Genomic DNA, 25,503 nt, shown 5'->3' on the forward strand with positions numbered 1-25,503 from the left:
TCATGAATCCTATGGGTCTCCCTTGTTGTGTCAACACTGCTCCAATGCCAGCATCCGAAGCTTCAGATTCAATGACAAAGGGTTCATTAAAATTTGGCATAGCAAGTGTGGGGGTAGAAGTCATTGCGTTCTTCAAGGCTATAAATGCATCTTCTACTTCTGCTGTCCATCGAAACTGCCCCTTTTTTAAGAGATTGGTGAGTGGCCGAGCTATAACTCCATAATTGCGGATGAACTTTCTGTAATAACCTATAAGGCCTAAGAAGCCACACAAGTCAGAAACATTAGTGGGTCTATGCCAATTAAGCATAGCCTTAATCTTCCCTTGGTCCACCTTGACACCTTGGGAAGTTACAATGTGGCCCAAATATTCGACTTCTTGCTATCCGAATGTACACTTGCTAAGCTTGATGAAAAATTTGTGATGCCTTAATATTTCAAAAGTTGTTCTAACATGTTCAAGATGAATGATCCAATTGGGGCTATAAATGAGAATATCATCAAAAAAGACTAACACAAATTTTCGAAGATATGGACAAAATATGGAATTCATGATGGCTTGAAAGGTTGAAGGAGCATTACACAAGCCAAAGGGCATAACCAAATATTCATAATGACCATTGTGTGTGAGAAATGAAGTTTTGTGAATGTCTAATAGGTGTATCCGTACCTGATATTAACCTGACCGTAAATCAAGTTTAGTAAAGAAGGCTGCCCCATATAGCTCATCAAGCATATCATCAACAATTGGAATAGGAAACCTATCTTTAATGGTTATAGCATTAAGAGCCCATTAATCAGTACAGAAACGCTAAGTTTCATCTTTCTTTTTTACTAGCAAGACAGGAGTAGAGAAAAGACTTGTGCTAGATCTTATTAGCCCCAATCTTAACATGTCCTGAACTTGTTTTTCTATTTCAGCTTTTTGAAAGTAGGCATACCTGTATGGGCGAACATTAATTGGCTCGGTCCCTTCTTTGAGATTGATGTGGTGATTGATCTCCCTCTTTGGCGGCAGCTGCGTTGGTTCCTGATAGATGTCCTCGAACTCTTCTAACAAGTGCTGCATGTCCGGCTGAAGTCTGTGAGGCACATCCTCCATGGCTGCTTGTAAACAAACGGAAAATATGGAATTTCCTTGCTTCATCTCTTTTGAAATTGTTTTGAATTCCGTAGGTTGAATTGGTTGGTTGTCGATCCCTTTCAATTGCTGACGCTGGTTCTTCCCTTCCTCCTGATAAGCCCTGCATAACCACTGCCACCATTGATTTGCTTCTCCTTCCAGATGAAAGGAAGCCAAATACACCTTTTGTATTTCCAAGGTGATCTGGTATTCAAAGAATTGGTCAACATGAGCGAACCATTCCCTTTTTCCCCCTTTCCCTTCATCTCACCGGTGACTATTTCGAGCCTATTCTCACACCTTGTTCTCTGGTCGTGAAGGAGGCCTCACAATGGCAAGATTCCCCCATTTTCGATCAGGTTTCCCGGGATTTTTCACCGTTTCCATAGCTTCATCCTATTCCCTCAAAATTTACATCATTTTCCTTCAGCTTTTGGGTCTCCCAACCAGTTGCCAACCCCCTTGTCTGAGTTTCCTTCGCCAATTGCACAGAATCATTGAATATCAATGTTGTAGTCCTTGGGTCACCACTATTGTTAAAGAAAACAACCTGAGAGGAAGATTACTACAGCCCCTGTTGCAGCATCTACATTAAGGCCTATATTCGATTCAGATTTTTCCCATAGAAGACAAACCACCATCGATTGAAAAGGATCGAGGATCCCTGTTCTCTCGATAGAACCAGGCCGAAACCCCATCTCAGGTAAGTTCTAATTTACTCTGCAACTATTTTCCATTCTATTGTCTATATATCCCATTTTCGATTTCTCCTCTCCAATGTTGCATTCGATTGTTGGCTAGCAGAGGTGGCAATGAGGTTCTGTAGAGCCATCCTTGTAATTTTTTTGCTCACATCGTTGCTAATAATGAGATCCCTGTGATCCTTTTTCTAGAACCATTTTTTTATCTTTCTTTGTCTTCTGTCTTTAAATCCTATTTGAATGGAGATGCTAGTGAAGTCGCAGATTCCTTAGCATTTTTTTTTTTTAGTTATTTCTTACTTTAGTTCTGATGTTGTTTAGTGCCAGATTGCCTAGCTTTTTCTAGAAGATGCTCACCTTGAAATTCCAAGCTATCAAATGTTCAGGTCATACTAAAAATTGTGCCTTCATTAGAAATGAGAGAAATGGTCATTACTTGTGAGTTCAAGACTAGGAAGATTTCCTACCCCAGTTCTCCTACCCTACACCTTCAATGGTTAAAAACCAGAAAAGGGCAAAACAGATCAAACATCATAAATACAACTTCATAAAAATGTAATCACATATATTGCAACAAGTGCATTCCTTTTTTATTCATTCTCATTTCATCTGGTTGGATAATTGCCTTTGCTACGATTCATGGATTTCACATTTCTAATTACAGATGTGTAGGTTATAGCTCCAACCTTAAGCAACTCATTCTTGTGGTTCTCTAATCAGCTAACACTTTCCCTTAATTGGCTTAGGGGCCAATTTGATAACAACTGAAGTGGCTAAACTAAATGACATTAATTTGTCTAAACAATGGGTTTTTAACAAATACGATTTCAAATTAATGAAGATTCTGACCCTATGATTTAGAAGTTTTAAGATGTGGCTAATTTAACATGCTTTGTATATGTATATGTTTTCTTGGATTTCATGTAAAGGGTGGTGTATCAATTTTTATATCTATATTTATTTGGAAATTTCTTATATGTTAGTGGGTCACTGTTTATGTTAACAATAAATCATAAAATGAGTGGATTTTATGTTAACAAATAGGACTTCAATTTAATACCTTTAATGTTCTTTTGTTCAGCCTTGGAAAAAGGGCAGCACAAAGTATTTGAAGTAGTGGGTTTTATACTGCATTTTTTGTCAATATAAATAAAAGAATGAATTGGAACTTGGTATCATTACATTATTCATAGAATTATGGAACCCATTCTGCTTTTTGAGGAAGTTTGTTTTTGTCTGACTTAACACTACTAATTTTTCAGTTTCCCTTTTTATGTAAATTATATAGATTTTTCCCACTCCTCAAATTTGTGCTTTTTCATATCTTCCAATTTTTTTACCATATACCATTATTATATTAATATTTTAACTAGATGTTTTTATTTTGCTTGTGATATTTAATATTAGAAATCATTTATTTATTAAATCATATTCATCTTACAGTACTCTTTGATCGTGCGAAAGAGAAGTTACTTCTATTTTCCCCTTGGTCAATCATTGACGATGTTAGTAATGTAGGCACTCATCATTCAAAAGTAAGCCCATGCTTAGATATGAATTAAAAATTAACAATATTAACTTTCTGTAATTATTTCCGTCAATATTTTTTTGTTACTATTTCTTTGTGGTTACTTGCATAAAATAATAGGAAAATAATAACACAAAAAACAATATATAAAAATAACAATAAAATTTACGATCAAGAATCCTAAGCCTCATCTCAAGTTTGACCTCAATCTTTACATTTGTGTGATATGTTTAACATTTGGCTAGGAATGAAGTAGGCAAATTTATATTGCATAGTTGATAATTAAATTTCCATACAAGATTTTATATCTCCAAAAATGTGATTTCTAACTTATTTTTTTATTATTTTCTTATAGGTTGAACATGATAAAAGAGGATACTTCACACATGTGGATGGAGACATTTGATCAAAATTACACGCCAAGTTTTTTTTTTTTTTTGGATTGAGTTTCATGTATTCTTTTTTTTTTTTTCTAATAAGGAGTTTCATGATTCAAGAACCTTGAATTTGTAACAGATTTTAAACACACGGATCCATGTAGTATTGCACTTTGAGATATAATTCTTTATTAAATAGCCTTTTAATGGAATTTTGCTTTCAAGTTCCATCTTATATTATGGACTAAATTAGTTGTGCCTGTATTTAATATAGGGAAAAAGGGTTCAAAAAAATATTGAAAAGATTTCATGATTTGGCCATTAATCAAATCGTTATTATAGGTTATTTTTAGCTACGGTTAGCTTAAACCGTAGTTATAGGTTTAATTTTTCTAATTACAAACAATTACAATCTGTAGATTGATGCTCTTTTGCGGCATAAATTCATAACTTAAGCTATGGATATCTCAACACCGTAGCTATAAATCCAAATTTTGTAACTACGGACATCTCAAAACCGTAGCTTTCAAGCCAAATTTGTAGCTACGGAAAACCTAAAAACCATAGCTACAAATGCAAATATAATTATTTAAATTAGGCTTTAGCTATGGACATAAACTGTAGCAATAGGTTAGTTGTAGCTACGGATACTATCAGCCGTAGCTATTGCCTATAGCCACCGCAACTATAGCTACTTCTTTTTAACCATAGCTATAGATCTATAATTACGATTTTTTTTTTTTTAGCTATAATTTTATCCGTAGCTATAGGTATATTTTCTTGTAGTGTGGCCTAAGTACACCTTAAAGTTACAACTGTAAGGATGGGGGCTTTGTTATGGAGGTAGGTGATGGGGGCTTTTTCTTGAGGGTGATTAAATAGGAGGTAGGTGATGGGGCTTTTTTATGGAGTTTTCAACTGAAAGGACTAAGTAAAGGGGGGAAGTAATTTGGGGGCTATACCACTAGAACTGCTATGGACCATGTGGAAAGTAAGGAATTTTTTAAAATAGAAGCAAGTCTGATTATTCAGTTGTAAAGGCCCTATGGGACAGGTTATACTCATGGGTAGCAGCAGTACATAGATGTTTTAGGAGTCTCCTTTACATCCATCTTTGGTGGACAGAGAAGTATACTGCTTGCTTTTAATACAACACCTTATCTTTTTCTTTAGGTAGTACAATAAATATATCTTCATTTAGAATAGGTAATACAATAGATCATGCAACTGTAAGGTCATGTATTAAGCAGAATGATTACATGGTGCGTGGTACTATCATGTTTATGGTTCTCCATTAAAATCTAGGCTCCTTGTTTATGGTTTGTATCAACTTAAAATTTGGTAGTTCATAAATTTAATGTGATGCTCCCATTTAGGTTATATTAATCGAATTAAAATATTTACGGTATAACTATAGCTTAAATTCATCCATTTTTAGTGTTTATCGACCTTCCTGCCAGTCCATGTAGAAACGTTCACACTGTCAAATAAGTTAGGAGGCTTATCACCTTTGGGGTTAATTGCATAGGATATTGCTAGAGAATGGAAGAAATGTTTGGGATGCACTTGTTTACTGAGTCACCAAGACATAAGTGGGAAAGAGGCCACATGGTCCTAATGATTCTTGAGCCGGTTGGTAGGGCCATGTTCCAGATGAAGGATCCCTCCATGTCACAATGTACACTCTCCAATCCTAACCAGACATAGATTACCTGGAGATTTTGAATCATTGAAGAAACTAACCTTGCTATTGGTGATGTATAACTGGCTATATGATGAACCAACAATTTATCTATAATTTTTGAGGACTTCAGCATGGATTTTTATGTCGGTTTTATTAATTTTTGCCTTAATTTAGCTTAATGTTAAGAATAAGTTTCAGGGGTAATTAATCCAAGAAAATGAAGGAAAAAAGCAAGAAAAGAAGGTTCAAAAAGACCAAATTCAGCCCAGCCCGGTTGTGGAAGCAAGAGAGAGCACTTCGGCCCAAGAAGAGCAAGTGGATTCCTTGAAAAAACCCAATAAAAGAAAGCCTAGCTAAGAGTAGAATTCGGCCCAGCAAAGAATGCCCATTCTCAGCCCAAAAGAGCAGCTCAATGTATAGCTATCATGTGCTAAGAGAGAGCCTAAGTGCAGCCCAAATAGCAGCCCTTAGGAGGCTTTCAAGAGAACTCTAGAAAAATCTCAAGAAAGGGGTGTAATACACCCCATTCTAGAGGCTTCAAGAAAGGGCAAGAGCCCTCTTGAAAAACTATATAAGGAGACCTCTAGGAGGGGGGAGAGGTGTTCAATTGCTTGAGAGGAAGACTCTCCCACTTTTAGAGGTTCGACCACCTTGAGAGAAGAGAAGAGAAGAAGGTTAGGCACAAGGAAAAAGAAGAAGAAGGGCTGAAGGAAGTTCAAGACAAGCAAGCTAGAAGAGAAGGTGAGTTCGAAATTGGGGGTTTGTGATTCAAAGAGCATTTGTAATAACTCAATTGTATTTTCATTCTCTTTTAATTTGAATTCTGTTTCTTTGTTATTTTTTTCTTTCTTCTTTCTCCTTCTTCCATTCTTCCTTGATGTATTTCAGCTTATAAAGTTTCAGTTCAACAATCTAATTCTTTTTTATTCATTTGAATGGTCATGAATTGTACTTGGAGTTTCTTGAATAAGGGTGTTTTTGTAGATTAATTCGGCCAACTAACCTTCAAAACTCATATCTGAATCTCAGATCTGAATTGCTTGAAAGAGAATTTAGATCTACAATTTTCAGATTGGCCGAATGGATCTAAAGCTTGGAATTCCTAGAGTGCTTGAGAGAGACTCTAGGAATTCAGATCTACTATTCAAGAACTAAATTGGATGCAAGATTAGAGATAACTTGCACAATTCAGTTGGTGATCAATTCAGTTTTGAATTGATGCCTTAGAAGTGTTTGAAGAAATGCATGCATGGGGATTAGATTCTTATTAGAGATAGAAAAATTGTCACTCATGCATAGGATGAACATGCGCTTGAGAGAGGCTGTTCATGACCTTGGGGTTTCACCAAACCAAGGCTCAATTATGATTTACTCGAATGATCTAAATTGATAGATTGTTGAATTCTGAGATTAAAATTTACTGCTTACTCTTCTAACCTGATTTGAAGGCAATTGGACCAATGATTTAGATAGATTTTAATTTAGGATTCTTAACTTTCATTAAAGTTTTGATTTATTTGTTAATCAGATAAGAAGTACTCAATTTAGTATTGATACTTGTTTCCTAAATCCTCGTGGAAACGATACTTCACTCACTACTTTATTACTTGAACGGCTAGTGCACTTGCTAGTGTCACAGTGAGCCACACATCAAGTTTTTGGCGCCGTTGCCGGGGATTTAGGGAAGCAATATTAGGAAACATTGGGCATTCTTAATCTGGTCTCAGTCATCATTGCATTCATATAAGGTTTTAATTACTTCATTTTACATTTTAGCCTTGAATGCAACAACTGTACTGATTTAATTATGTTTCTTCTTTCTTCAGTAGATTATTTCATTTCCATGTTTCAGTTTCATTTTAATAAAGATAGATTTCATTTCCTTTCAATCTTGGTGTTGTTACATTCAAAAAGAAAAAAAAAGAAGAAAAATTCATAACAACATAAGTTTTGCAGATCTGAGTTGCATTCGGCAATCAGATCAGCAGAACTCAGACCTGCAGCACTCTACCAAAAAGACTTAGTTAGTTTGTGTTTCAGCCTTTTATTTTATTTTTTTTCATTACAAAAAGAAAGAAAAAAATATAAAGTGAAAAGGAGAAAAAAAAAAGAGATCATATGAACAATAAGAGGGGCAATTGAGAATTCAGATCAGCACTCAGATCTGAGTTCAGATCTGAATTCTGCTACAGTAGACCTGCAACAGTTCAGATCTGAATTCCTCTTAACACAGATCTGAACTGATGCAAATTTGCGGTGAATTGGGTGTCATAACCACCCCAATTTACCCTAGGACACTTCTGCTACTCCTCAAAGGCAATTTGGTAGTAATGACTAAAGGTAAGGCAATTGAGAATTCAGATCCAAACTCTACAGATCTGCTTAGTTCAGATCTGAATTCCTCTGATACATCCACCCTATGATACATCCAACCTGCCTCAAGGGCGAATGGATAGCAAAGAATGAGTGAAATTCAAATATGAAATGCAGTTGATATGGATAGCAAAGAACTGATTTTTAATTCTGCATCTTAGAATTCAGATTTGAATGCAAAAGCTTTCATTACTGATGAAGCTGGTCTTCTTTCCTAATGCTGAATTGCTTCATCTTTGGTTCCTGTTTTAGTTTAGTTAGTTTAGTTGATTGCTGGTTTTGTTTATCAAAAATTTCATTACTGATTTTTTTAACTGTTAGCTGATTTCAGTTCTGTACAAATCTACATATAGTATTCTTCATTATTGATATTACTACTCTATTTTTTTCTATTGCTGATTTGTTTGGTTTTGATTATTGTTTTAGTGCTGCTAGTTTAGCTGGTTTTTTGTTCTATATAGCTCATAAAATAGGGGAGTTCAGATCTGTACACTATAGATTTCAGTACTGAAATAAAAAAATCAGATCTAAGCAAACCGAAAAAAAAAAAAAAAGAGATTTTGTTCAGTAGTATAGTTGCATTACTGCTTTGTGTTTTATTTCATCTCAAAAGAAAAAAAAATCAGATCCCAGCAGCCACACCATGGTAAATATAGGTCTGATTTCATATCATTTTACTACTGATTGATTTCGGTTTTGTGCAGATCTGTATACAGCATGTTTCATTGCTGATATCAGTGGGTTATCCTGCTGATGTGCTCAGTTTTAGTATGGCTACTCTATCTGGTGTTTGGTGATGCATAGCTCATCAAAACAGTGGGCTCAGATCTGATATTTAGTAGCCTTCCAATATGGAAATCAGACCTGAGCACAATTGTACTGTTATCAGTAGCTGTTGTTATATTTATTGTTGTTCTCAGTGGCTTCTGAGATTTCAGAGCTAATCTCAATTTTGTGTAGAACTGATGTCTAAAATTGCTATCTCACAATATTTTGTACACTGATTTCATTTTTGTGTATTGACCTTCAGTAGCACAGAATAGCCTTTTAATATGAAAATCAGGCCTAAATACAATCACTGTTGATCCGCATTTGGCTGTCCTCAGTACCTGCTAAGATTTCAGATCTGATTTCAGAATTGTATATTACTGTTCTCAGTAGCTATTGAGATTTCAGCTCTCAGCGGTTCAGATCTATTTCAGCAATATAAAGAAAAGGAATTTGTAAACTGTTGTTCTACTCAGAGATTACTGAATTCAGACCTGTTTGTAAATTGCTATTGAATTCACTATATTGAACAAGATGTTGATCTGCTTTTAGTTAGCTGCATTTATTTATTTTAGGATGTAGGTTTGTATATTCCAATACTTCACTATACATTTTCAGTTGTAATAAGGTTAGTTATTTTGTGAATATTGGCTTGTTTATTGCCTTGACTTTCGTAGTTTCTGTCAAGCAGAGTCGAGCTGGAGGAAATCCTCTACGACCCAGAGATTGAAAGAACTCTCCGTGTCCGACTAAGAGCAGCCAAACAAGTCCAGTAAGAAGCTCAAGAGGCTCAAGAAATGGTTGAGCAGAGGACTATGATGGACTATGCCAAACCCACTCTCACTGGAGTTGCCTCCAGCATTATCAGGCCCAATATTGCTGCTAACAACTTTGAGATCAAACCTGCCATCATACAAATGATTCAAAACATGGTGCAATTCTGTGGATTAGCCCACGAAGATCCCAATGCACACATTTCTAACTTTTTAGAAATTTGTGACACCTTCAAACACAATGGGGTAAGTGATGATGCCATTAGGTTGAGGTTATTCCCATTTTCTTTGAAGGATAAAGCCAAAGCATGGCTGAATTCATTACCGGCATGATCAATAGCTACGTGGGATGAAATGGCCAGCCGTTTTCTCTCTAAATATTTTCCCCCTTCTAAAACTACTAAAATGAGGAATGACATCACTACTTTTTTCCAGCAAAAGGGGAATCTTTATACGAGTCATGGGAACGATACAAGGAGCTGTTAAAGAGAGTTCCTCACCATGGCCTCCCCATTTGGTTGCAAGTGCAGACTATCTATAATGGTCTTACTGACCCAAATAAGACCATATTAGATGTTGTAGTTGGAGGGTCCATAAATAATAAAACTCCTGAGGTTGCCCATGCACTTATTGAGGAAATGGCAGCCAACAACTATCAATGGCATTCTGAAAGAACTCAAACTAGGAAACAGCATGGCTTGCATAATGTTGATACTTATACGGCACTATCTGCACAAATAGGAGCACCCAGTAAGAAAATAGATGAAATGCAGATAGCTGCCATGCATGTGCAGCCTCTTAATTGTGAATTGTGTGGGGGAGGCCACATCAGTACTAACTGCCAAGTTGGCAATCAGTTCAGGCCATCTACTGAACAAGTTGACTATGTCAGCAATTCGTCAAAACAGCAGGGTTATCAGAGTCACCATACTTTTCATCCAGGATGGAGGGGGGACATTCAAACCAGTCCTAGCCAAATCAGCATACTTCCAAGCCGTTCCACCAGACTTATCATCAGCCTGAACCAAAGTCCAATTTGGAGGAACTGATGACAATTTATAGTAGGTGCAGAAACCAGGTTCTAGAACCAGGAAGCCTCAATCAAAAACCTGGAAAACCAAGTGGGGCAATTGGCACAATTAATCTCTTCCAGACTGCCAAGAACTCTTCCAAGCAACACTAAAGTGAATCCACGAGAGCAGGTGCAAGCTATTACCTTAAGGAATGGAAAAGAGTTGCCCGAGGTAGAAAAGAAGAATTGGGTCGAACCCAAGGCAGAAACAAGCCTTGGGACCGGACAACAGAAAACAGAACAACCAGAAGCACAACAAGGGATGCACCAGCAGCCACAAGTTCCATTCCCTAACAGGCTGAAGCAACAAAAGTTGGAAAAGGAATTTGGTAAGTTTCTTGAAATATTTAAAAGTTTACATATTAATATTCCTTTTGCTGATGCTTTAGCCCAGATGCCACACTATGCAAGGTTTTTGAAGGAATTATTGGCAAACAAAAGGAAACTGGGAGATGTGGCTATAGTTGCTTTAAATGAGGTATGTTCTGCTATCCTTCTGAACAAGCTTCCTCAGAAACTCAAAGATCCAGAGAGTTTCACTATTCCTTGTACCATTGGCAATTTAAAAATTGAAAAAGCTTTATGTGACCTGGGAGCTAGCATCAATTTAATGCCATATTCTATCATCAAGAAATTGGGGTTGAATGAACCCCAACCCACTAGAGTGGCATTACAATTGGCTGATAGATCAATTAGACATCCTACGGGGATCATAGAAGATGTGTTAGTTAAAGTTGACAAATTCATTTTCCCAGTTGATTTCATTGTGTTAGACATGCAAGAAGATGTGGAGGTCCCGCTTATCCTAGGGAGACCTTTCCTGGCTACCGGGAAAGCAATGATTGATGTCCGACAAGGACAACTCAGCCTTAGGATACAAGATGAGGAGATAATTTTTAAAATGTCTGATGCTATGAAACATGCACCCTCTAGTGATGATTCTTGTTTTATGATTGATGCCATTGAATTGAATTGATGAATGCTTCCAGGTAAGTAGAATAATTGATCCTCTCGAACTCTGCCTCCAGTAGAGAGAACTTGAAGAAGGAGAAAATGAAGAAATAAACCTCATGATAGCATACCTGAATGATAAGCCTCAATTCAAGGGAAAGGGGTTTCTTAAATTAGAGAACTTAGGCAAATTGCCTGGACCATCAGGTAAGTCATCACCCCAAGAACCCCCCACCCTTGAACTGAAGCAATTACCATCCCATTTAGAGTATGCTTTGCTTGAGGAACCATCAGATCTCCCCGTGATAATTTTCGCAGCACTGAATCCCTTACAAAGAGAAAAATTATTAAGAGTGCTGCGGGAACACAAAAATGCTATAGCTTGGAAGGTAGAAGATATCAAAGGCATTAATCCATCAATCTGCACTCACAGAATTTTGATGGAAGAAAACAGCAAGCCTTTCGTTCAGCCCCAAAGGCGCCTGAACCCCAACATGAAAGAAGTGGTAAAAGCTGAAATAATTAAGTTGTTAGATGTTGGAATCATTTATCTTATTTCTGATAGTTCTTGGGTAAGCCCTGTGCAAGTTGTGCCCAAGAAAGGGGGTATTACTGTTGTTCCAAATGAGAAAAATGAACTCATCCCTACTAGAACCATCACCGGATGGCGTGTGTGTATTGACTATAGAAAATTAAATGAAGCCACCCAAAAGGACCATTTCCCTCTCCCATTTATGGATCAAATGTTGGAGAGGCTAGTCGGGCATGAGTATTATTGTTTCTTGGATGGATATTCAGGATATAACCAGATACCAATTGCACCAGAAGATCAAGAAAATACCACTTTTACTTGCCCACATGGAACCTTTGCATACCGAAGGATGCCCTTTGGGTTATGCAATGCCCCAACAACCTTTCAGCGATGTATGATGTCTATATTTTCTGATATGGTTGAAAATTTTATTAAGATCTTTATGAATGATTTTTCAATTTTTGGCTCTTTGTTTGATGCATGTTTGAATAATCTGGAACAGGTGCTTACTAGATGCAACGAAACACATCTTGTGTTGAATTGGGAGAAATGTCATTTTATGGTGCAAGAAGGCATAGTGCTTGGACACAAGATCTCTCAAAGAGGTATAGAAGTCGACAAGGCCAAGGTGGAGGCAATTGAAAAACTACCACCCCCAACATCTGTTCGTTCTTTGAGAAGTTTCTTAGGACATGTCGGATTCTATAGGAGGTTTATTAAGGATTTCTCAAAAATTGCCAAGCCATTATCTACCTTGCTTCAAAAGGAAGTGACTTTTGAATTTTTAACTGAATGTATTCATGCTTTCAACATCTTGAAAGACAAATTGATCCATGCACCTATCATGGTAGCACCAGATTGGACACTCCCATTTGAATTAATGTGTGATGCGAGTGATTCTACTAATGGAGCTATTTTAGGACAAAGAATGAACAAACATTTTCAGCCAATTTACTATGCTAGCAGAACCTTGACTGGACCCCAACTCAATTACACCACCACAGAAAAGGAGCTGCTAGCAGTAATATTTGCACTTGGCAAGTTTTGTTCATATCTGATATTATCCAAGGTTGTTGTCTACATATATCACTCGGCATTAAGTCACTTGCTTACCAAGCAAAACTCAAAACCAAGACTGATCAGGTGGATCCTTTTATTGTAAGAGTTTGACATTGAGATTAGAGACATGAAGGGTGCTGCAAACCTGGCTGCTGACCATCTCTCCCGGTTGGACAAGGTAAGCTCAAAAGAGGAGATAACCAACAACATTCGAGAAGAATTTTTGGATGACCAGCTGTACTCAATACAGAAATACTCATATCCTTGGTATGCTGATTTTGCTAATTATCTAGCTGCACAAGTCCTTCCTCCTAACCTTTCATATCAACAGAAAAAGAAATTCCTTTCTGATGTAAAATACTATCTGTGGGAGGAACCCTTTTTGTATAAATTGTGTGCAGATCAGATCATAAGGAAATGTGTCCCTGAGGAGGAGATGGAGTCGGTACTCCAATTTTGCCATGATAAAGAAGCAGGAGGTCATTTTGGAGCTAGTCGCACTGTAGCTCCAATTTTGCAATCAGGTTTTTATTGGCCCACACTTTTCAAAGATGCCCATAGGTATGTGTCCATATGTGACAAATGCCAAAGATCGGGAAACATTTCCCGACGGAATGAAATGCCCCTTTCCAATATTTTGATATGTGGAATCTTTGATGTTTGGGGTATAGATTTCATGGGACATTTCCCAAATTCTTTTGGGAATAAGTACATCCTCGTTGTAGTTGACTATGTATCCAAATGGATAAAAGCCATGACTTTACCCACAAATGACTCAAGAAGGGTGGTACACTTCCTAAAGAAGCTATTCTCCCAATTTGGCACTCCGCGAGCTATAATTAGTGATCGGGGAACTCACTTCTGCAATAGCCAATTTGAGAGGTTAATGCAGAAATATGGAATTACACATAAATTAACTACCCCTTATCACCCTCAAACTAGTGGCCAAGTGGAGTTGGCTAATAGGGAACTCAAAAGAATTCTGGAAAAGACCATAGCATCTGCCAGAAAAGATTGGTCCATCAAATTAGATGATGCATTATGGTCATACAGAACTGCATTTAAGACACCCATTGGTCTTACAGATTGGTCTTTGGTAAAGCATGCCATTTACCAGTTGAATTAGAACACAAGGCCTATTGGCCTCTTAAATTCTTAAATTTTGACATTCAGGCCACAGGGGCTAAAAGGCGGTTGCAATTGAATGAATTGGATGAATTCAGACTTGCCGCCTATGAGAATGCCAAAGTTTATAAAGAAAGAATAAAAAACTGGTATGATAAGAACTTGCTGAGACAGGACTTTTATGTAGGCCAACATGTATTATTATATAATTCCCGTCTCCGCTTGTTTCCAGGTAAGCTGAGATCCAGGTGGTTTGGACCCTTTACCATTTCATAGGTTTTTCCCCATGGGGCTATAGAACTCACCCACCCGGTTTAGGGCACGTTTAAAGTAAATGGTCAGTGCCTGAAACCATATTTAATGGGCGGTACTGTACCCCCGCCATCCACTATTTATCTTGATAACCAATAATTTTTTATGCTTGCTCATGAACAGGTTAAGGCATCTTTTTGTCATTTATCTTTTTAGAATATTAGTTAGTAAAATAAAGATCTTTTTCTCAAAATTCCAATTCTTTAAGGACTCAGTTCATCCTTTTCTTTTCTTCAATTTGCTCTAGCAAGTGTGATTCCCTAACACTACGAACATTGAGGACAATGTTCATCTTCAGTGTGGGGGAGTGAGCCCGAGGCTAGGGTATGGGGGCTGAAACCATGCACCTCATTCACCCCATCACACATATGCAGGCAATGACATAACCAAAAAAAAAAAAAGACTGGAAGTCCTCAAGTTCATTACTATCTATTTGATGATTTTTAAGAAGGAATTCAATAAGTTGAGGGAGACTGATGTACTTGTTAAATTTTTATTCTTGTGAATGACCCAATTTGATATATGCATGAGAAAAATGGAGCTGAATATGCCTTTCAACATGACTAGCACTAACTATCTTCATTTGTATGGAAGCCCTTAATTTCATGGTTAATGGTCAAGAGAGCTAGTGCACATCTGAAGTGTTGATTCTTGAGGTTCAATAATTGCAAAGAATGACAAAAGCTCAAATTGACTCTGCTATTTTGAGCTGAATAGTAAAACTAGTAGCTCAGAACATGAGTCCTATTTACCTACCTCAAGTAAGTGACCAGTGTGAGATGGAGCATAAGATGCACTCACACAAAAAAAAAAGTAAAAGAGAGAGAAAAGTGTATGAAATGGAGCATAAAATGCACTCACACCAGAAAAAAAAAAAGGAAGAATAAAGGGTGAGATGGTGCATAAGATGCACTCACCCTTAGAAATAAGTAATTGTGGTGACAACTGAGGTTCAAAGGGGCACTCTAAAGTTGAACTCTCATTGAGATTTAGTTACAGATGTAAAACATAGTGAAATTTAATTATTAACCTTGACAATTAAGGAACTGATTTATATATGAATTAGGAGTGAAGGCTAGACTATGATGAAATTCATATTCTCCTTTCCTTGGATATTATACTTATGTTAAATGGTAATTTGCAAGAATAAGAGCTGAGCACTTACAAAAGTTTCCCGACTACTCAATGCATTTCTATCTTAAAAAGTTCACCAGGTAAATGGTGAAAACAAAAGGGGGGGAATGTTCAGTTTATGGCTGATGTCTTTGCTTGAGGACAAGCAAAAGCTTAAGTGTGGGGGTATTTGATGAGTCTACAATTTATCTATATATTTTGAGGACTTTAGCATGGATTTTTATGCCGATTTTATTAAATTTTGCCTTAATTTAGCTTAATTCTAAGAATAAGTTTCAGGGGTAATTAATCCAAGAAAATAAAGGAAAAAGGCAAAAAAAGAAGGTTCAAAAAGACCAAATTCAACCCAGTCTGGTTGTCGAAGCAAGAGAGAGCACTTCGGCCCAAAAAGAGCAAGTGGATTCCTTGAGAAAACCCAATAAAAGAAAGCCTAGCTAAGAGTAGAATTCGACCCAGCAAGGAATGCCCATTCTCAGCCCAAAAGAGCAGCTCAATGTATAGCTATCATGTGCTAAGAGAGAGCCTAAGTGCAGCCCAAATAGCAGCCCTTAGGAGGCTTTCAAGAGAACTCTAGAAAAATCTCAAGAAAGGGGTATAATACACCCCATTCTAGAGGCTTCAAGAAGGGGCAAAAGCCCTCTTGAAAGACTATATAAGGAGACCTCTAAAAGGGGGGAGAGGTGTTCAATCGCTTGAGAGGAAGGCTCTCCCACTCTTAGAGGTTCGACCACCTTGAGAGAAGAGAAGAGAAGAGAGGAAGGTTAGGCACAAGGAAAAAGAAGAAGAAGGGCTGAAGGAAGTTCAAGACAAGCAAGCTAGAAGAGAAGGTGAGTTCGAAATTGGGGGTTTGTGATTCAAAGAGCATTTGTAATAACTCAATTGTATTTTCATTCTCTTTTAATTTGAATCATGTTTCTTTGTTATTTTTTTCTTTCTTCTTTCTCCTTCTTCCATTCTTCCTTGATGTATTTCAGCTTATAAAGTTTCAGTTCAACAATCTAATTCTTTTTTATTCATTTGAATGGTCATGAATTGTACTTGGAGTTTCTTGAATAAGGGTGTTTTTGTAGATTAATTCGGCCAACTAACCTTCAAAACTCATATCTGAATCTCAGATCTGAATTGCTTGAAAGAGAATTTAGATCTACAATTTTCATATTGGCCGAATGGATCTAAAGCTTGGAATTCCTAGAGTGCTTGAGAGAAAATCTAGGAATTCAGATCTACTATTCAAGAACTGAATTGGATGCAAGATTAGAGATAACTTGCACAATTCAGTTGGTGATCAATTCAGTTTTGAATTGATGTCTTAGAAATGTTTGAAGAAATGCATGCATGGGGATTAGATTCTTGTTAGAGATAGAAGAATTGTCACTCATGCATAGGATGAACATGTGCTTGAGAGAGGCTGTTCATGACCTTGGGGTTTCACCAAACCAAGGCTCAATTATGATTTATTCGAATGATCTAAATTGATAGATTGCTGAATTCTGATATTGAAATTTACTGCTTACTCTTCTAACCTGATTTGAAGGCAATTGGACCAATGATTTAGATAGATTTTAATTTAGGATTTTTAGCTTTCATTAAAGTTTTGATTTATTTGTTAATCAGATAAGAAGTACTCAATTTAGTATTGATACTTGTTTCCTAAATCCTCGTGGGAACGATACTTCACTCACTACTTTATTACTTGAATGGCTAGTGCATTTGCTAGTGTCACAGTGAGCCACACATCACTATATTAATTAACTTTACCTATTCCAGTTGTATTGGCATTGTGGCATTGACCTTTGCCATGCTAGAGTTTGATTTATGGGCTTTTGAGAGTTTCATCCCCAGCGCGCAGCTTCTTATTGGCATTGGCAGCAGCAGTGGTGGTGGTAGTAACTAGACCTATTTACAAGCTCGGCTTTGGGCTCAGTACATGATCATTTTACACTACTTTAGGCTTGTGCTTCAGGTCAAGCCCATTCAAATTTTGGCAAAAGCTAAAACTAAGCTCGGCCCATCCACAGGAGATAGAAGGGGTATTGATGGGCAGACCTAAGACCAATCCGTTGGCCAATTTTGAAAAAGAAAAAACTAAAAAAAAGGTAAAATACAAAAACCTCCCCTATAGTTTCATTTTATCAAAAACCTCCCTTCTATTTTTGAAAAAAATCGACAAATACCTATCTTCCATCAATGTCCAAGATGTAAAACGTGTATAGTTACACTTTTACCCTTTTGTCAATCACACTGCTAAGGCTACTTACTAACATCATTTAATTCCCGTTTAGATCCTGCATAGTTGCAATTGCTGTTGCTGACATGGCAGCAGCTGCAACCCCCAACGTTACTCCACCTGCAGCCTTCATTGCTCTTGCCACTTTTGCAAATGCAGCTATCCCTCCAACTAAAATAGCCCTCAAGTGGAAATCCAATCTATAGTACTGATCCCTACAACCTCCTAGGGTTTCTACTAAGGACCCAGACCTCTTTATGGTCTCTTTTCTCTTCAAGAACTCTTCTTACTCTGACAAACTTTCTCTCGTGGACGTCGATGCATTCACATACTGTCAATCTCTCTCTCTCTCTCTCTCTCTCTCTCTCTCTCTCTCTCTCTCTCTCTCTCTCTCTCTCTCTCTCTCTCTCTTCTTCTTCTTCTTCTTCTTCTTCTTCTTCTTCTTCTTCTTCTTCTTCTTCTTCACATTCATGGAGCTCTTTGGTCATCGAACAAACTCATACTAATCAGATAGATGCTACATCATTTTCCCTATTCATACACAGATAAGAGAAAAATAACAAACAACCAAGTAGTTTTCAACATAACATCCACTCCCCTTTAGCTTGGGATCGATGGTCGCGCTCGGGTTCTCCGAAATCATTTGGTTTCTAAGCCATTTGACCAGGCTCGTTTCCTCTGTGGTCTAAAAGAAGTCATCTGAGGGCAGCTTGCCCAGAACCAACACTGTTAGAATGACGCCAATGCTGTAAATGTCACACCTGTTTGTAAATTTGAGCGTCTGGTGGTACTCGGGTGCATTATATCCAATAGTCCCAACCACATTGGAGGTTGTGACATAGGTGTTCATCTCCGAGATTGCCTTCTTTAGCCCAAAATCAGCGATGTGTGCCTCCATATCATCGTCAAGAAGTATGTTTTTGGGCTTGAGATCTTTGTGAATTATATGAGGGTTGTGGTGCATATAGAGATACTCAAGGCTGGCTGCCACTCCCAAAGCAATCTTGTGTCGCGCCAGCCAATCCAATTCTCTTTTCCCTTCTGATACTTTATTTTGCACGTCCTATAAGCTCCCGTTCTTCATGTATTCATACACCAGGTAGTGAAAATCTGGCCGTGGCACATGGGCTAGCAGAGGGAGCAAATTTCGGTGCTGAATCTAACCCACAGTTTGGATTTCCAAACGAATTTGCTACATCTTCTTTGTTAGAAGCTTACTATCTTCCTCCGCTAGTTCAGCTGCATCGATGGGGTTGGGTTGTATTATTTTCCTGATTGCTATAATCTTCCTGTTGCTTCCCTGCAATTCAGCCTTGTAAACCTCTTCACATTCTCCTTGTCCAATGATCTCTAGAGATTCAAACCCGTCTTCTTTTTCCAAGAATGTTAAACTTTGGCCTTCTTGATTAGTGGACTGAAGATAGCAAGGCAAGAGTCCTTCACCCTACCTCTTATGCAAATGAATAGTAATTTAAACAATATTGACATAATCAATCCCAATACCATTCCAGCAGTCACACCAGCAAGGAATCCAAAGATCCAACCCTTAAGCTTCTTTTTGCTCTTGTCGTGCTTGTGGGTTTTTTTTTTTTTTCTGAGTGCGAAGGAGCTTTGGCTTCATTAGAATCAGTTCTACTAGAATTAGTTTTACTGGCTGATAGTGCCATGGCAGAATAGCTATGATTTTTTGTTGTATTATTCTTGGAGAGTATGTAATGCTTAGGGAGAATATTCTTCATCCCCAAGCCGGATTTGGAGTGTTGGACCCAGTTCAGCAATGTAGGCACTGGATGTTGATGACAGTGAACAGTATTTCTCAAAGAAGAAGAAGAAGAAGAAGAAGAAGAATGAGAAAAAGAGAGACCGGTGGTATAGATCGGAGTAACACTGCTTAGGTGCTTCTGGAAGTTGAGGATAGTGAACAATATTTCCCTTCTGATTAGTTAAATGATGTATTTTAGTGAAAATAGATGCACATTAATTTGTAAAAGGGTAAAATAGGTATTTAAAAAATGATCATTAATTTAACATTTTTCGTCTTGGACATTGATGGAGGGGAGGTATTTGTCGGTTTTTTCAAAAATAAAGGAGAGGTTTTTGCTCAAATAAAATCATAGGAAAAGTTTTTATAATTGTCAAAAACATCAGGGGAGGTTTTTGTATTTTACCAAAAAAGATGTTTTGTTGCATTGAAACACCTGACATGCCTGTATTTGAACCTTGGCAGCAACAACAACAAATAACAATATTGTAGTAATAGTAATAAATCAACATGACTTATTCCCTATTAATGGAATTTGTCTCACGGCAGCATCCTTTCATGGAATTTGCAATCACTACAGGATTTTTTTTTCCTTCAAAAATTGCTACATTTACTCTAAATTATACTTCTTTAGATGAGTTTATGATTGTATTCTTCAGAGTTGCATCATCCTTTCAAGCATTCGTCCCTGTTGGATGGATACTATACACCAGCAACTGAACTGCCTATTCACATATGTGTTTTCTGTGTCCTATAAGGGCATTCGCATACTACAGATTGCCAGGAGAATGTTGATAGGGTGAAAATGATTGCATGTGACTCAAAGCTGCTCTCGCAATGAGATGCCATGCTCCCTCGTTAAATTATCAGCGCAGAGGACTTGAGAAATGGTCCCAGGGAGGAGAGTGGAAGGTACCCCTCCCCCCCAAACCATACACACGCTCACTTGCAAGGAGACCTTAGGCTGTATTTAGTTTGAAGGAAAAAGTAGGGAAAGGAAAGAAAAGATAGGAAAATCTATACAAATTTTGTAAAGGATTTCCTTCTTTTCCTTACTCTTTTCTTCAAACCAAATAACAATTGAGATTACAGAAGAAGAAACATCTTGGAAAATAAACACTTACATTTGGGAAATAAGCCCAAATAAGTGCTTAGTTATTCCTAAGAATAAATACCCAAATTTTTTACTTATTTTTAAGTGAAGTGCTTATTTTCTTTCCAAGCAGCTCCTTAATATCAACGTGCCCATGTTATTCCGTACTCCCATTTTCTTGTCCAGAGTTTGTAGATGAGCTTAGAATGACTCCTGAAATCCAAGTTTTTGTACTATCTCCCAAGTTTTTTTTGGTAAGACTATCTCCAAGTTAAACACCTCCTAGTTTGATCAACTCTCAATAATACTGACCGCCAAGGTTTTTAAAACCGATCTAAACAACGAATCAGTCAAGAGTCCGGTTTCTGGGTCGAATGGTTCAATTGTTTAAATCAAACAAATAGTCCATTCTAACAAAAAAATAAAAAAATAAATAAAGAATCGGCTAAACCATTGAATAGTTCGAATAGTTTAACAGCCCATATCAGCAGTTTGCTGACCAAACCAATGATTTTGAGGGAAAATAATGGTTCTGGGGTAAAACTTAACCGATCACCTAATCAGTTCTTAGTTTTTTCGTCCGACCCTTCCAATATAATGCTTCTGTTTCTTTAACCCATAACATGTACTTTTCTTCAATTATTCTCCTCCAATTGTCCAACGTCAACTATAAAAAAAATATTTATTTTCGTATTCACTTAATCCTTTAGTCTGCGTTTGGTTTGATAAAAAAAAATAGAGAAACAGAATGAAGAAGAAAAATTCTCAACTGAATTTCACAAAATTTGTTATTAGCTTTTCCTCAATTTTTTGCATCTTTCTGATTTCTATCAATCAATCATAGCTTTACTTGTAAATTATATTATCATCTATGGGTTATTGATAGACTAGTTTTACTTCTACGTGTTTAACACGGACAATCTCTCTCTCTTATTTATTCCCTATGTCAGACGACGATGATTCCACATCAAAGTGACACTTGAGCGTTTGCACTAAGGTTGTAGTTGGTTGCAATCATGCAAAATCATGGCAGTGAAAATGATTGAGAGAAACTACATGAAACAGAATAAAGTAACACTCAAAAACAAAATTAAACAAGAATTTACATTTTTTACATTTGCATTGCCATACATTTGTACTAGTACAAATAAAATTGCAGTACCACCAAACACAATCTAAGGTTCAATTTGGAAGGAGTACAAATACAAATATGTAAACTGCAAAACCTTGTATTATGTATTGTTTTGTATATATTTGTATTTATACAGCAATAGACCTTACCAATGAGCTGGTTGGCACCTTAGTAGAGATATTATGTTATGCAATCAATCAGGGAAGCCCGGGCTCAATGCATGGGAGGCCAAGGCTCCTCTTATTCTAACGGTCAAACTGACCTTTTTATCCTCTTATTTCTCACATTTAATTATTTAATTTTAAATTAAATTATTCAAAATATAGAAATCAAAATGAAAAATCTTTCTCTCAAATAAAACAAAAATTAAAAATACTATGATAAATTTTATTATTATTTTCTCTAATAACATCATTTTACTCTCTTTCTACTATAGCTCCTCTCCCCTATGAAATCCCTTTCCTTTTAAATCTCTTCAACTTTTTGGTTCTCTCTAATAAAGTGGGAGTATAACTTAGATGGATAGAGTCAAGTTAAGGAGACCGAATCTACTCCTCACAAAGCATACCTCAATGGAGCTGAAGATGCCTGAAACGAGGAAGAAATAGGAGATTTTTGAGGAGGAACCCGGTGGGAATACTCCGAAGCTCAAGTTAATATTCTTGAGAAGGCAAGGAAAATAAGAGACTTTAAGACCAGAAAGCACAAATATCACATACCTCTTTCTTTGGAGGGGGGGAAGAAGGCCTTTTATAACCACCTGGTGCACTCACTCCCAAGTTTCTGTCGAGTTAGGTATAACCGCCTGTGTGGGGGGCAGACATAACCGCCATTGTCCTCTCTGTCAGGGCCGTCTCTGCCACAACTGAAATGGCGGTAGCAGGTTGCCATTACGGCATGATTGCCATCTATCAGATCTAGACCAGTCAGGCGTGTTGCCTCAGAGTATGGACCGGTTAGGTACTGTTTCACAGTTGCGCGACCTGGAGCCAAGGTGTCGGAGTGATGCACAAGGTGAAGTCTTGAGTTCGGATGAAAATATGGCCGACTATCCCGAGGTGCCGGGATACGACCCGGATTGACCCAAGGTGGGCTAGTCCGGGCTTCGCCCCTCGGGCTTGTTAGCTTTGGGGTTCACCTCCCTGGAAGTGCGGATTCCTTTTGGGGAGCTCGGGAGCTTGGGCCTCTTCTTGGAGAGCTCGGGGAGCTCGGGCCTCTTCTTGGAGAATGGCCGTGCTATATCACCGTGTCGAGCTGGCGTTCCTGCCAAGTCACCCCAGTTTCTTCCACATGTCGCACAGCCAAGGGGTCGAGCCAAATCTACCTCCATCAATTGCCCCCCACTCCCTGTGTTCGAGGTCTTGACCCGGCATGGGGGACTGACAGGTGGATTTGCCCTATGGCATGCTTCGTCTAGTTCGGAGATGCCCTGGTCTGACTCGCCTATGCTCTTGGCTCAACTAGGGTCAGTGCGGCTTGACCAAAGTCAACTCGGGTCATGCACAGCTCATGCGCGGACGTCAAACGATTTATCAGCTCTCAGACATCGAAAATTTGCGCTAAACTGATTTCACCTCGGGGGTCGTGTAGTCAGTTTTCTTGAGAGTCGTTGGATGGCTTTGATCTCGACCGTTGATGCACAGGTACAATGGCTATAAATAGTGGGGGCTCTGGTCACTTTTTCCTTTGTTAGTATTCAACAATCGTTTCTTGAACTCGCGTCCAAGGTCCTTAGCTCGCGTCATCTTCCCTAGTTCGGTAGCGTTCTCCTTGTGAGTCCCCTTAGCCTTTTCAATTTCCTTTCCTTTCCTTTCGCAATGTCTAGTTCGAGTAGCTCGGGTAGCTTTGATAATCTTTTAGAAGGGTCTGAGGCGGGGACCTCGGGTCGGGCTGACTCTTTTGACAACCTTCTGGATGAGCCCGAGATAGGGCCTTCAGCCCGGGTCACCCCTGGTAGTCTAGAATCCACTTCTCGTCGGGTTCGGATCCTGGACATGTTCGAACCCTCCACTATGACGTCTGAGAGACTTCGGTCCCTTGTTCATCAGTTCAACCTGCCTGGGGAGTATGCATATAGTTTACCTTCGGGCAACTTCCCTTGGGAGCACGGTCCAGATGAGATCGTGGTCTTCCGGGAGCAGCTCATTGCTGGGCTGCGCCTTCCTCTCCACCCCCTAATTGTCGAAGTCTTGAACCACTTCGGTGTCTTAGTCGGTCAACTTCACCCGAACTCCATTCATAATGTCGTCGGGACCATATCCCTCTGTTGTGAATACGTTATTCCCTTGGACTTTGAAATTTTTTCTGCCCTTCTCATGCTCAAAAAATAGGCGAGCTTCCTTCCCGAGCACAGATGGGCTTACTACCTGTCTCCCCGCCCGAGATTTAAACTTCTTCACAAACTTCCAAACAAGGTCCTGACATGGAAGTGGGGCTACTTCGTGGTCTGAAGTGCTACGGGGTGGTCATTTCCTACTCATTAGAGGGCGGTTGTCCCTGATCCCGGCGTCATGTCAGATAAAGACATGGCGGAGACGTTTCTATCTTGGACCCAGGTCGGGCTCGAGTGCGGAGATTACCTCTCAGAGGCTAAGCTTATTCAGGTCATCCTGAGTCCGAGTAGGCTTCTTTACTTAGTTCTCTCTTTTTTCTTTTTTTTCTTTTTTTTGCTGATGCCGAGCTCTTTTTCGCAGGTACCATGGAGGCAAAGAAGACCCGTGGTGCCAACCTACTTGATGGAATGAAGAAGAGGAAGCGGGTCACCAAGCGAGCTGGTGTGGAGTCTCCTCGGGCCATGGAATCCAAAGTCCCGAGCTATCCTCCAGTCATCAACCTGGATTCTCCCAGGGAACCTGAGGCAGCCGGGTCTATCCCCGAAATGGCAGTGAAACTCAGTGTCGCAGAGGCTCGGGAAGATGAAACTACAGAGGCTTATCGAACTCCGACAGTGTTTTCCAGCTCGGTGAGCTAGGAGGTGGTTGGCAGTGTGCTGACTTTGAGTTGTGCTCTTTGGAAGAGTCAGAAGGTCGTTTATCCAAGTGAGGTCGCGACATGATCCGAGCTTCCTCCAGAACATATCGATGCAAATGTTGTGTCTCATGTTATGGTGGTAAGTTGACGTGGTTTTCCCTTTGTGCTTTTTTCCTTCATTCTTTACTTTCTTGCCAAACTAACTCCTTGCTTGGCAGGCAAACTCCTCCATCCATGCCCTGATTATCCAATCAGAGAGTAACCTAAAGTGGGCACAAACTACCGAAGATGCTTTGGGATCAGATCGGGAACAGGCACAAACTGCCGAAGAGGCTTTGGGATCAACTCGGGAGCGGGTCCTTTGTCTTGAGGGCAAGACTTCGGCTCAGAGGAGTGAGCTGGAGAAACTCCGAAGGGAGAACGGCACCCTGAGGCTCATTGTGAAACACCTCGCGACCTCGAAAGGGGGCCTAGAGCACGAGGTGGAATACCTCAAGGCCGACATCAAGGAGAAGTCCAAGATCTTCCAGAACCTTGAGGACACCAAGGTGAAGGTCGTCGATGACAACATAGCGTCGGAGCATGATGTGTTGCTCATTGTGACACTAGCAAGTGCACTAGCCGTTCAAGTAATAAAGTAGTGAGTGAAGTATCGTTCCCACGAGGATTTAGGAAACAATTACCAATACTAAATTGAACATTTCTTATCTGATCAACAAATAAATCAAAACTCTAATGAAAGCTAAGAAATCCTAAATTAAAATCTATCTAAATCATTGGTCCAATTGCCTTCAATTCAGGTTAGAA

At 38.6% G+C, this 25,503-nt stretch overlaps 1 long non-coding RNA gene, 1 other non-coding gene and 1 pseudogene across 2 annotated transcripts; 1 reads left to right on the plus strand and 2 right to left on the minus strand.

Annotated features, from left to right (window-relative positions):
* The first annotated feature begins 906 nt into the window (after nt 1-906).
* LOC148876546 (uncharacterized) lies at nt 907-3,964 on the plus strand. The gene is made up of 2 exons (XR_016105429.1): nt 907-1,826; nt 3,708-3,964. It is a non-coding gene; the product is annotated as an uncharacterized LOC148876546 (long non-coding RNA).
* Nucleotides 3,965-9,729: 5,765 nt separating this feature from the next.
* Nucleotides 9,730-9,835, minus strand: LOC148876547 (small nucleolar RNA R71). The gene has a single exon (XR_016106251.1). It is a non-coding gene; the product is annotated as a small nucleolar RNA R71 (small nucleolar RNA).
* Nucleotides 9,836-17,779: 7,944 nt separating this feature from the next.
* LOC148876548 (leucine-rich repeat receptor-like serine/threonine/tyrosine-protein kinase SOBIR1 pseudogene) lies at nt 17,780-22,617 on the minus strand (annotated as a pseudogene).
* Nucleotides 22,618-25,503: the final 2,886 nt, after the last annotated feature.

The sequence above is a fragment of the Nelumbo lutea genome, chromosome 1 (assembly GCF_056320005.1).
Source record: "Nelumbo lutea isolate HS-2025 chromosome 1, American lotus-T2T, whole genome shotgun sequence".
Lineage (NCBI taxonomy): Eukaryota > Viridiplantae > Streptophyta > Magnoliopsida > Proteales > Nelumbonaceae > Nelumbo > Nelumbo lutea.